General features: G+C 35.1%; 1 non-coding gene across 1 annotated transcript; it reads left to right on the plus strand.

The window, feature by feature from the left end:
- The first annotated feature begins 2,207 nt into the window (after positions 1-2,207).
- LOC119046900 (U1 spliceosomal RNA) lies at positions 2,208-2,372 on the plus strand. Its single transcript, XR_005082049.2, has one exon. It is a non-coding gene; the product is annotated as a U1 spliceosomal RNA (small nuclear RNA).
- The last annotated feature ends 11,655 nt before the right edge of the window (positions 2,373-14,027 follow it).

Here is a 14,027-nt window from a genome sequence, read left to right on the forward strand (position 1 = left end):
AATACATTTTATGTAGTAGTGAACTTCAAGTTCTGAAGTTCAGGTGTTGAAACAAACTAAAAGTACAGATGTGACAGTATTTTCCTAGGAGGGTTTGCTTCTTGAGGCAAAATACTAAAATTCAAATTATCTTGTTTTTGTAACAAGATCTTGGTTTGATTCACAATCTACATAAATCATTTGCTTCATATTTCTCATCTGGGAAATGTATACAAACCAGTTACAGTTGGGTCAAAGAGATTTAACTGTAATAAGTGCTAAGAAAAAAATAAGAATGTCAGTCACTTTTTCAATAAAAGTCAGTTACTTAAATTAAAATTCATTTACCCAGATAATTTAACCCAGTGTGGCAAGTAAACTATAAACTTTTAAAAATATTGCTATTTTGCCATTATTTTTATTTTGGATGTTTCTCTTTTACTCTCTTGAAAGGATTTGATCAAGCAGGCATCTGAAAAATATAATCGTCATTAGTTTTGTTGCATCCGCTGTCTCGAGAAACAGAGGTTCGGAGACTTTCAGAATTTTCAAGATGTTACTTTATTGGCCAAGTTTTACCTGTGCAGGGGTGAGCTCTCTGAGTGTCCAAGGACACTGCTCAGGAGAGCTGCAGATGAGAGCTGTGCCCGGCGCTTACAGCTATGTCCTTATATAGGGGTATGCAAGCAAGCTTTGAACAGAAGCAGATGTGGCTGTTAGCTATTGGCTAGCTCTAAACAGCTGATTGCCATTGGCTTATTAGGGAAATTCAAAAGGCTCTTTGTGTAGTTGGCGGTTAGTCTTTTAGGAAGTAAAAATTTCCCTGTTCCTGGTCAGCCTAACTTTAGTTCCTGGTCAGCCTAACTTTATCCGGGGCTCGTTCAGGATTGTCCCTTTTCAACATCCGTTTTGGACCTCAACAAGTTTTACTTTAAGCTCAAGAATTAGTAAGATAGATTTCAAAATAAGTCATTACAAAAAAACACACAATTCAGCTGCTCTAATTCTGATCCTTGAGCTAAACATCAAAACAAAGAAGAAATAAAAATACCAGAGGATATTACTGTCTTGTTAGTATCCCAGTAAACATTACATTAAGTTAAACCAAATGAAAATTTTCACTTTGGGATATCCATGTATTAAATCATTTTGAGAAAGTTTCTGGATCACGGTGTTAGTTTTTATTTTTGTTTTGGTTTTATTTTTATCTAAAAATCCAAACTGGTACAACAATGAGTATTTTAATAGTTTTAGTAACTTACAGAAAAGAATAGATGTCTACTATCTAAATACATCTAAAAATAATACACAGGCCTTGTTTAATCCTCATCTGAGGATGTGTTTGTTGGTTTCAGACAGAAAGAAGAGAAAGAGAGAGAAGGAGAATTATAGATGCAAGAGAGAAATATTGAGATCAGTTACCTCCTGTACGCACCCATCCCAGGGATGGCCCAGAACCTAAGTGTGCACACTGACTGGGAATGACATCTGCAAACTTTTTGGTATATGAGATGATGCCCTAACCAACTACCCCACCAAACCAGGGTAGTAGGTAATTATTCGTACGTTCAGTCAGCTTCTCCATCTGGGCATATGGACCCAAGAACCAAAGAACGTCCTTTAGTAGTTTTCCATGAGTCTCCTTTTCTTCTTTCCAGAGTGAGTTGCTGAGACAAAAATTACTAAAACACATACGACTTTCATCTTTGTTTTGGAATGCATACCTGACGTGGATCTGTTAATGTGCACTTCTCAGATCCTCTTGGGTTATGAACAATGTGCCCTGGAATCAAAACCAGAAAAGGAGCTAAGGCATGCACTTTCTGGTAAGACGTCACAGAATCAAATGAATGGTTAACAGTGAAGATGACACATTAGGGCTTTGGCTCACTGCTTCACATATCCTTCTCATTATTATTTTTTTATTTTGCATTGAGCACTGAGATAAATTCAATTTAGATCCAATTAAATTGCTCAATGTGATAGGAAGCATGGCTACATTGCCTTTCAGATGCTGCACTAAATTTCATGGATAACCCCTGATAAAAGCAATAAGCTCTTGTTTCTTCTTAGTCTTCCCTCTATAAAAAGTGGACAACCCTAGTGCTGGGAAGGAACTGTGTCTGAAAAGTGTGTGATCTTTGGGTAGCAAAATCCTGTGAGCAGCGTGGTAATGCACTACTGAATGATTCATGAGGGCATTATGCTAAGTAAAACAAATGAGCCACAAAAAGACCTGGCAGGGGAGATACCATGATCACAAAGGTGGTTTTCTCAGGGTGAGGCTTATCCGGATGTACTCTGGATGTGCTGACCCCTGCAATTTCCCCTAATGTGGGAAATTCAGCTGCATGATTTGTGGTAGTGGGGGACAACATTGGTGCTCTCTCCTTGAAAAAATACTGCATGATTCCAATTATATGAAGTCTTGTAGGGTAGTCAAATATACAGACAGAAAATAGAATGGTATTTTCCAGGGGTGGAGGGTAAGGAGGATTGGGGACTCATCTTATGTGTACAGTATTTGGCTATTTTTAGGTGAAAATTGTTCTAGCTGTTCTGAGTGTCAACTGATCATTTACTTCCCTTATAGTCAATGATTCAGGGAATTCAATCAACTACATTAGACCTTTGTGTTTCACCCCTGACAGTCACTGCCAAATTTATTTTTCTTGGCCGTCTTACCCCAGGTTCTAAGGCTTTTGGAGACTTCCCTAATAGAGATAGCATTCCTTTTGCACATCATTTCTCCTTTTTCTGAGCCACTGTTTTACTCCTGCATGCACATGGGAATCATGAGGAGAGCTTTTTAAAATGCTTCAGTCCTAACCTAAACCAGTGGAATCAGAAATGCAGGAGGTGGGGACCAGGTCATTTTCATATTGAAAAGCCTTATGAGGGGACTGAAATGCACAGCATGGTTTGAGAACAAATGTTCTAAACCTTATTTACCTTCTCATTTAATCTTACTCTCCTTTGTTTTATTTTCTCCTGGTCTTATAAGAAATAGAAAAATTAGCATTTTATTAATCCATTCTAAAGTGTTAATAATTGCCATCACAGAAAAACATTACCTATTCCATAAAAAAGGAGATAGACATACTTGTATTAAGCAAAATATAGTGACAATTTGTGGCAATTGCTTGTATCAGAGCAATGTTATATTTGGTTTTTATCCAAGTGGAGATTTTTGTTCCTTTACACAAATAAGGAAGAGTTGATCACTTACCTCAACTACGATTAGGCCCACATTAAGCTATCTATTTCACATGTGTCATAGTTCTATTAATCCCTTTGAAACAAGACAAATTAGAATGTCTACACAGCAGACCTTTCAGAGTACAAAGTTCAGATTCTCTGGTCCAATAAATTTAGCTTTTCTGCTATAATTACCTCCTGAAAATGACCATTTTTATTTGTTTGTTTTGTTTTGTTTTTAGCTTGTGAAAAAAACCACAAAATAACAAAACAAAACACACAGTTCTTTGCATTCTCCCAATGTATGTCACCAATGTAGCCTTTTCTTGAAGTACATCCGGATAATAGTGTCCCACAGAACACTCTTCGGGAAGGGCCATAATACAATGACGTAGGTTGTATTCTCTTCTGGAAATTTTTAGGTCCTAACTCCTAGCATCTCAGAATATAACTGTTTATTGATACAGAGTCTTTCAAGTGGTAACACAGTTGATTGAGGTCCTTAACCTATATGACTGATGTCTTTATAAGAAAAAAATCAGGGCACAGAGAAGACCATGGAAGACAAAAGCAAGAGACAGTCATTTGCAAACCAAGGAGAGGGTGCTGACAATGAAATCACACCTGCCAACACCTTGATCTTGGACTTCTAGCCTCCAACACTGTGAGATATAAATTCCTGTTGTTTAAGTTATCCTGTCTGTAGCACATTGTTATGACAGCTGTAGCAAAGCAATATATACAATAAAGGCATGCAGTGTGTATTTTCAAGCATTTGTTACTTTCATGAAGATATGGGTTAAGAAAAGTTTATTAAGACAGCCAGAGACACTTCCAATATCAACAACTATAAGGCTAACACTACTCTAAATTTTCAGTGCACTACAGCCTATAAAACACGGCATTCATTATTATTCCCATACCCCGCTGAAGTCAGAATAGAAAGCATTTTTTTGTCTATTTCACGAATGAGGGAAATGTCCCGTAGAAGTGGAGTAACTTACACGGTGGCACATATTCAGAGTTATGGTGACCACAGTGGAGCACGGGGCCTCTGATTCCATGCCCAGGACTAAAACGCAGAACAAAGTCATTATTACAGAATTGTCTCACCATAAACAACCAAAAAACACTTCCACAATGGCAAATTTATAGCCTACTTAGGCACTGAAGAATCACTCCGGTAAGAATAATTAACAGGCTTCCATCTGCAGGAATTTTTTCGTAGTAGTCATGTATTTCTATGAAAATTAATTAACCACTTATAGTTGAGATAAGAAATACTCTGTAGTCAGATTACTTGCTCAATATGCAAGGTAACTTTTATAATGGAATATTCAATTATTTCTTTGGATGCTAGGAAATATGCAGCCTATTAAGTGTGTGAAGGTGAGAAATTAGGGATATGAGAAAATTGATTCTATACAACATAATGCCCTAAAAAAGAGGAAAGAAGATATAAATTAAGTGTACAAATAACAAAAGAGATTGTGGAGTCTGGAAAAATGTATTACTCTATAACATTAAATATAAACTAGTACTTTACCTGATATTTTGGGTTTTTAAACATATTTAATTCAGTATATAGTACTTGGAAGTGGTTAACAAATTAGCCTATATTTTAGTTAGATGAAACAAAATCCAATATCATTCTAATAAAAAGGCATTTTTACAATATGATTTTTATTACATTAATTCACCAGCAAAATTTATATGAATTACCACTTTGACCATCCTATGTAAACTAGAAATGATCAATAATGCATATATCTACATCTACACTGGTGGACCAATAAAGGCTTTATACAACCTATTAATATCTGGGTCTCGAATTATTTAAATTCCCGATAAGTTTTGAGTCATCATACATTATAGATCTCAACTAATCAATATATTATATGCAAATAAATAATGTTTCTTTCTTTCCTTTACCTGTAAGTTTTTAGAATAATGAATTAATAGGACCAAATTTATTTTTCATATTTTAATGGTTAACATTTCTATATTTTGAGAAAATGCAGAAGGAACAAAAAACCTATAAAACTTATAAATGGCCCTAAATATACCAACTGTCTTCAGAATAAAGATTTCCCTTTAGGTGACTTTAAATCATTCTTTTACTTTCATTGTAATAAATCACCATCATTATCTACTCACTCATGTGCACTTGAAACATGACAGGATGGAGTGTCAGCAACTTCACAAATATGCATATTCTACACATAATCAAAACTGCAACAAAATGACTAACATCATGCCAAAGGGGAAAGTAAGACTTCCAAAAAAAGATCCATGAAGGGATTTGGTTCAGTCATTTTCAACTAGTAAGCAGAGGTTATTTCTAAAGTGATCAGCCTTAATCATGGTAAAGTATTTGCAATCAGCACTGCGCTATTTTTCCAGCCCCAGGATTGAACGTTGCAAAATGCTGCACTCCAAGCCTGCTTTCTATGAAACGTGTTGTAGTATTGACAATTTTCCATCAACTAGTTCAACGAATGTGCTTATGAAGTGAGATCGCCTTTTCTCCTGATTGTCCCAAATTAAATGACACATGTGAGAAAATACTACGTAATTTAGAAAATATCTTTTATATTTAAGTATAAGTATTTTAATTTTGAGACTTCACTGTTCACCACAAATGTGAAACAATCTAAACCTTAGCAGAATGGCAACAAATAATCTGGTACAGAGTATATATATATATATAGTCTGTATATATATATATGTATATGTGTATATATATATATACACACACAATGTTGGTTCATTATAATGCATATTAACTAATAAGTTCTAATAAGTTGAGAATATGCTGACAATAAAATATGACAAGAGAAATGCAGAAAACCCTATTAAATGTGGAAGCAACCATATAATAAATACATTGAAAATACATTAAAATATTTTCAATGGTGGCCTTTTATAAAGATTAACGTTGAGTTTGTTATATTGTGAAATATTTGTATGATTTTTAAAGTTTCTATGGGTGTCACGACATAATTTTATGATCACAAGCACGTCTTTGGACTGATAGCTCTCCTACATACTCCAGAGCACAATCCACTTAAATTCACTGAAGCACTGCCAAGGTCAACCACACCAAACATTCTTCTATTCCCTGGCAAAGTTCCAGTGCCTTAGAAGATATCTTGTGCTCCAGACTTTCTGACTCTTCACTCTGTTCATACTATATGCAAAGAATAAATACAGAATGCAGGGAGCCTTGTCAGAGTCAGATCAGCCAGAACAGCTTTATTTTATTATCTCCTAGTGTCTTTTTTCATAGACCTGTACTAATTGTATGACTTCTCTTGACCAGCATGTAACAAGAGAAAGACCATGGTTGTGCAGTGGGAGAGTCAGTCAGTCACAATAAGAGTTAGATGGACTGAAAGGTGATACCAAAGAAAGAGCACAAGATGTAGAGCTTAGACATAGGGCTTAAACCTTATCCCGACAGTTAGTCACCCACCACACCACTTAACCTCTCTGAGTCTGATTTCCCTGTGTAATTTCCCTGTGGAGAAACAGTGTCTACATCATGTTCATTATTCTGGACCTATCGCCACATGGTGAACACTGGGGCAACTTCATTCCCAAGCAGAAGCAAGCAGCCCCTATAAGTGCAATGCTATCATTTTCCTCTGAAGAAATATAAGACTGATTTTTTACTTTGTTCCTGCGACTGTGAAGATGAAATATGACATTCTGTCTTTCCTCTGCTTAACTTTGCCTTTAAAATATGCATAATTCCCATAAGACTAGTAGCTGATTTCTCAAAACAGACCTTGCAGGCAAGGAGTGGCTGGAAAGAAGTATTCCAAGTCATGAAAGGCAAGGACCTACATCCAAGATTGCTCTATCCAGCAAAGCTTTCATTTACAATGGAAGGGCAGATAAAGTACTTCCCAGATAAGGAGTTCATCATCACCAAGACCTTATTCTATAAAATATTAAAGGGACTTATCTAAGAAAGAGAAGATGATCAAAAATATGAACAGTAAAATGATAAGAAACTCACAACTGTCAACAAATGAACCTAAAAAAACAAAAACAAACTAAGCAAAGGACTAGAACAGAAACAGATTTACAGAAATGGAGATCATATGGAGGGTTATCAGCATGTAGAAGGAGAAAGGAGAATGGGGGATAAGTACAGGGAATAAGAAGCATAAATGGTAGGTACAAAATAGACAGGGGAGGTTGAGAATAGTATGGGAAATGGAGAAGACAAGGAACTTATATGTCTGACCCATGGACATGAACTAAGATAGGGGAATGCTGGTGGGAGGGGGCTACAGAGTGGAGTGGAATGAAGGGGAGAAGAAATGGGATGACTGTAGTAGCAAAATCAATAAAATATATTAAAAATAAACACAATCATTTAAGTCTTTTAACAAATCTTATTGATCTTCCCTTCATGTTTGATGACTAACTTTGTCCCAAATCTATGCTGCCTAAATGATTCCAAAACCATTAATTTGAGAAAGCCAAACATCCATCAAAACAGGAAAAAATGAAACAAAGATAAAAATACAAACATTTCAAGTAATATTTGTCAGAAATGAGTATATTTATAAAATAATCCAACTTCTAAAATGTGTTAACAATGAAATGCCCAGAGAAGAATGATCTACTGAATATCATAGTTAAAAAAGCAATTGTCAGACATCTTATATTTTAAATAATTTATGGGCACAAAATGGTAAAGTCAATAAATGATCTGAGTCTGCATTTCAACTTCCCACATATTGCATATGACACTTTTTAAATTACATGTTAGATTAAGTATGTAGGAGAGAGGAAGCAGAAAGACAGACAGAAATGGGGATGGAGCTAAAGAGAAAGAGAGAGAGGTTCTTAGGGCTACATCTGAAAGAGGCAGACAAAACGGAGATTTTGAGATTTGACATTATGAGATTACAAGTAGCCACAGTGGGAGGTTCACGTATTGGTAACATTTTCCCCACCACTACTACCTAGTATTTGATCTTCTCATACCAAAACGTATAGTGGCAAATTGTTGTTATTTCCCATTTCATCTATAACATGGTTTTTCAGGATGTTTGGGAGAGGTGCAGCCTTCATGCTTCTACTCTTCTCTCTCTCTCCCCAGGTCATTGCATTCTGTTCAGGGCATAGAGAGTATTTTATGTTCATCACTCTCATATCTTTTCTGTAAGTGTGACTCAGCTTTTTTTAGTCCTCTCCATTTAGGTATCAAATTTAACCTAGTACCTACCTTATAGTGAAACCCTGATCTCACTCACCTTTCAAACTCTTTCCATTTTAGTAATGAGAAATAACTTGAACTAGTTGCTAAGGCTGAAACCTTGTAGCCATCCTTAATCATCTCCTCCTCTTTCTCTTACCTTTATTTTTTAGTTTATAATCTACTTCTACTCATTTTGAAATTAAAAAAGATATCCCAAGTTTAGATACTTGTCCCATCTTCATTAGGTAGGAGCAAACAAATTTAAATATATTATTATTAGCTATTAATTTTAAAGGGATAAAAATAATCATTTTAGGAGCATGTAGTAAAGAAACGAAAATATTGTTGAGATGATGAGATTATTCTGCTGCTAGTAAGAATAAAATAATCCCATAATACATTTTTAAAAATATTGTATTTAACAGTATTAAATTGTGCTAATACTGTCTTCATTTTGCATTAATACATTTTTAAAGAAAATATTGCATTTAACAGGTTCATTTGTGTTGAGTTTCTCAGAGTTTTTAATATAGCAATGCACATCAAGCATAGAGAATGCTGTAGTATGAAGGCTGTTGAAAATATATTTGAACATAAAACATATTTATTTGAGAAAATTCCATACCAATTTAGAAAATACTGCCATAAATCAAACGTTTAGACTTATGATCATTTCCAATTTCAAACTGAAGGTGTTTATTCAATTTCAGCTTTGTTTTTGTTGGATCTTTTCATTTATCCAAACTCCTAACATTGAAATATCCTAAGACTTGGTTCTTTATTTTTTTCTTAACTCTACAAGTGATTATTTTAATGACTTGTGTTTAAACCTTATCACCAAATTAAGGAATGCCATGTCTATTCCTAATCACTCCCCCTCACCTCCCACCGAAATCTCCACTTGGACATTCAAGTTAACCATCTGCCTGCATCCCAATCACTTCAGCCTTTGCTGTCCATTTTACTGAATGGCAAGTTCACTTCCCCAGTAATTTATGCCAGAGAAACACTTGGTGTCATCCTTGACTTCCCTCTTCTTTCCACATACGGAATAGCTTATTCACAACCTCCACTATAGTCCAAAATATGTTTATTTTTACTGAGGCCAATAATTTGTGTCATTTACTACTAGCTACCCGTACTTCGTTTTACCCCTCCATTGCCTCCTTATCTCATCCAGAACTAAAGGCAAAGTCTTTATTTACCATGCACTAACTCTTCTTACACGATTTGCCCTACATGTTGTAATAATTGCCCAAGTATTTGTAGGAAATGACCTGTATACAGGGTGGGGCAAAAGTAACTTTACAGTTGTATCCACACTCAAATATAACAATTAATAAATATATAATAATACAAGAATATACTGTTTCATGTACTCACAACTGTAAACCTATTTGAGAAACACAGTTTGTTCTTGTGTTTTCACTTAGTATTAATTATCATATTTGAAAATGGACACACCTGTAAACCTCCATTTGCCTCACTCTGGATGTCCACATGTAAAGGGTGAAATTGCTCAGTAGGATCATCTCATTTTCTCATTTAACCCCACAATGTTTAGTTCTTATTTAATGTGTCAGGAATTTTTATATTTGTGACATTTGCTACTGAAAAACATCACATAAAGTAAGTAATTGTATTTAAAATATAAGAAAACTAAAGCTCAAGATGGAAATTGCATAAAACACAGTTTTGTTTTAGGGCTGAGCAGCATATTGCATTTAATAATGAGTCAGGTTAAACCACAAATTTCCTCATTAGAATGAATGTGAATTGGCAGAAGCAACAAGTATTCTTGCTCTTCTATTAAATGTCCAAAGCAATTGAGTGTATGCTTCCTTGCTTCATCTCGCTAAAAAAAGAACAGTAACATTACTGGCTGGGAAGTTGCAAAGTTACATGATCTAATTTGTATGACAGATTCTATCATCATTTATGAACAATATAAAATTTGAAAATTATGAAGTTTGAGTTGCTCAAATATTTTCTTGATTTTAAAATGCAAAGATGTAAAATTTAAATATGTATTGTCAAAAGACTGAGACTTAAGTAACCTATTGATCTCGTGACATGGTATATAATAAGACAGAAATCTAAAAATTATTAACTAGTGTGTTTCTTTATGTCAGTAAGTATATAATCACCCCCGATGACTTGGAGGTTGCTTTATGTCACTTTTATACTTAATCTGTTCTAAAATTGTAATGTTTATAAGAAGTTCTTATATGACTTTCTTCCTTCATTGTAACATCTATTGTTATATCATTTACACTTAAGACAATAATTTCTGTATAAAATTATATTTACTTATTTATACTTATTGAAGAAAATCGAGTTTTATTTATTTAGCTTACTTAAGACCTCACTGATTTTGTTATGATGAATTCAACAAGCATGAAACCTGCTGGTAACCTTTTTCCCTCCGTGCACAAATTATTGTGCCAGTTAGAAAAAATGATTATGGCAAAGACATTTTCACAACCCAATACCACATTTTGACTTCTTCCTGAAGAATACCTACAACATAATGGAGTGGGTGCCCAGTAAATGTGAATTAAGAATTAAATACCTCAAAATCTGAGTTCACCACATCTAAAAAACAAATAAAAACTTAAGACATTAAAATTCTCTTTTGTCAGTAATTTGTAAAAAATGTGCATATATGTGAGTGCTGATCTCAATTTCCCTAATGATTTTCTTCACATCAGCCTTCACTCTGCCATTGAAGTTCATACACGTTTTTAAATATCCAACTATTCCACTGCAGCAGTTGTTAGCCTGTCTAAACTTGCCTGAAATTTTAGTAAAATGGTATTCAGACCAGGAATATATCAAAGGCTTGTATTTTCTTTATAAAGTTTGAGGATATTTGGAAAAAAAATCACAATTTCCACTGTTCAAAGGAAAACCTTGCTTTTGCCTTTAATGTCCGAAGCATTGACTTTTTTTTTTTGGTAATGTTTTCACTCACAGAAAAAAGGTTTTCATTTAGAAATGTAAACATTTTGGCTGTTAGGGTGGGACCAAATAAAAGATTCCCTGATTACTTTAAATGAGCCATTGAGAAAACCCTTGCCAATGTAGACACAGTTGCTCAGTGTTCTACAATGTGTCAAAATGTTCCACCTTCTTTGGTGCTTCGTAAATCACACCAGGGATTTGAATAAATTAAGTCAGGCTCTTTCACCAGAAACCAGATGTTGCACCTCCACTGAGTTTTACCTCGGAAAACAATGCATTATTAAGTGATTATGAGCTAGGCAATTAGGATGAAATACTGCATCTGACTACCACAATGTATGCCATTTAAACCTGCTGCAAGACTACTTGCTGAAGTCTGGACTGGCATAAGATAATTATTGAGATTTCTGAATTCCAAAGACGTATGCTAAACTATAGAATAAGTTCAAAAGCACCCTTAGTAAAGTGAAGAGACGGACTGACCTGTCAAACATGCAAGAGGGGGTGTGTGTGTGCACTCACGTGTGCCAATATAGCCAATAGTAATTAGAGACATAACTCAGCCAGACTGTCCAGATTCTAAAGGGAAAGTTATCAGACAGTGTAGAATAAAAATGGGAGAGGAAAAAAAAAGAGTGGCGTTAGACAGAAATAAGAATGGAGAAAACAAAGAAAGAAGAGAGGAAGAGAGTGAGAGGAAAACTCATGAAGAAAGGGGGAAAGAAAGGAGGAGAGAACTGAAAGAGAAAAAAAAGAATAACTGAAAAAAAACATTTAATAGTTCAAAGCAGATTTACTAATTGGAATGTATATCCCAGACTTCCCAGTTTGTAACTGTAAATAAATGTACTTTAATACCCAGAAGACTCTTATTACTATGAGATCTGTCCCCTTAAGAATACTACAGTACAGTATTTATTTTATTTTATTGTCATCCTCAAAGGAGTGTCCCAAATGAGCAAATAACTATTCTTCAACTCCATAATCTTTATATTATAATTTTAGTTATACTTAAAGCCCTTTTCTACAGATTTTATGGAAGGAGAAAAAAATATTTCAGAAAAAAACTATCTATTTTTAAGAGAGAAAAAGTACAGGCAGTCAACATTTGGGAAATATTTTTACTTGAAAGCTTTACTGAGTTCACTGTTCCCCCTGGGGCTGTATTTGTTGTCTATTGCTAAGTAACAAATTCTCCCATACATAATAGTTTAAAACAATAAACACTTCTTACTGCACTATTTGTGTGTGTCAGGATTTCAGAGGCGGTTTTGCCAACTGGTTGTGTCTCAAGTGTTTTCATGAAACTGGAGACCAAAGTGTGGCCAATGTCGCAGTCCTCTATGGGCTCCGCCAGGACCAGAGGATAGGCTTCTAAGATGGTTCCTTCCATGGCGACCTACCGGGACCCCTGGGAGGACTCCTCCAGGGTCCTGACTCACTTACCCAGAAGTGTTTTTGCCAAGAGAGACCAAGAAGGGAGCCACAAGGACCTTTTATGACCTTGTCTCAGAAGTTTCACACCTTCACTTTGACCACATTCTCTTTATTAGAAGTTAATTGCTAAATCCAGCCCACATTTCAGAAAAGATGAATTACACTACACCTCTTGACAGACTTTCAGTTATATTTTAAAGCTACCACAGGAGGAATATATAAAGTATTTGACAAATTCTCAAAAAACGACATAGCCAAGATTGATCCAGTGTTGGCTGTGATGTTTCTATCTTTGGAGATTCAGTCTTAGACACTGTTCTATAGGAGAAAAAGGAACAGTTTTATGCAAAACTGCACTGTTTGACCGGTATCTATTTTTGGGTGTGTGTAGAAAGGTTTTACACTTGTAAGGTTTTCACCTGACTGAGGGACTGAGGTAAAGACATCATTTTCACTCCTCTGGTTGCCATCGTTGTTAGTATGTCCACAGTTCCTTTTCTAGACATGATGGGAAACTCCTCCATTACAATCACAGTAGCAATAATGGCACATGGCACTTTGGAGTGCCCTGGACCGATCTCTTACATGACACATGGAACAGCATACATGATTTTTATGCTGGGAAGCCGTAAGACTACAGACTGAACCATATGGCCATCAACAGAACAGTTTGACACCCACATGAGTTAGAGCAATGAGAAGATAAAAATATACATATTGTAATGACTATAGTAAGATTCCTCAGCATTACATCCTAGGGATTCTTCAATGTAACAACAGCAACAACAACTAAGTTATTTCAGTTTGTCTTCCCTGAGACAAGCAGTTTAACACGTAGGTGGCAGAGTGAATAACAGACATCCGGTTTAGCAGAAATGAGCATCGACAGAGGCAACGTGGAGAGCACATGTTTGTAATATTAGCAATTCAAGTTCAAGTATCAGATTAGTGTGGTATTGGAATCATTCATTAAAATATGCTTCCAGGCCAAAACTTTTCTCAACAAAACTTTCAATGATCAATAAGAAAAATAAGGTAGTGTTTGTTCGTGTGTGTATCAAAATATGCTATATAAAATGATTTGATATTCAGCCATGACTTCAGCATCATTTAAAATATCAAATTCATTGCAACTGTGGATCAGACAGAACATTCTAAACTTGCAGTGTTGGTCATGTTATTCCTGCTTTAATATGCTCATGGAAAATCTTGTGATGTAAGTAAGCATTTA

The sequence above is a fragment of the Artibeus jamaicensis genome, unplaced genomic scaffold (assembly GCF_021234435.1).
Source record: "Artibeus jamaicensis isolate MK-2021 breed Jamaican fruit bat unplaced genomic scaffold, CSHL_Jam_final contig_851, whole genome shotgun sequence".
NCBI lineage: Eukaryota > Metazoa > Chordata > Mammalia > Chiroptera > Phyllostomidae > Artibeus > Artibeus jamaicensis.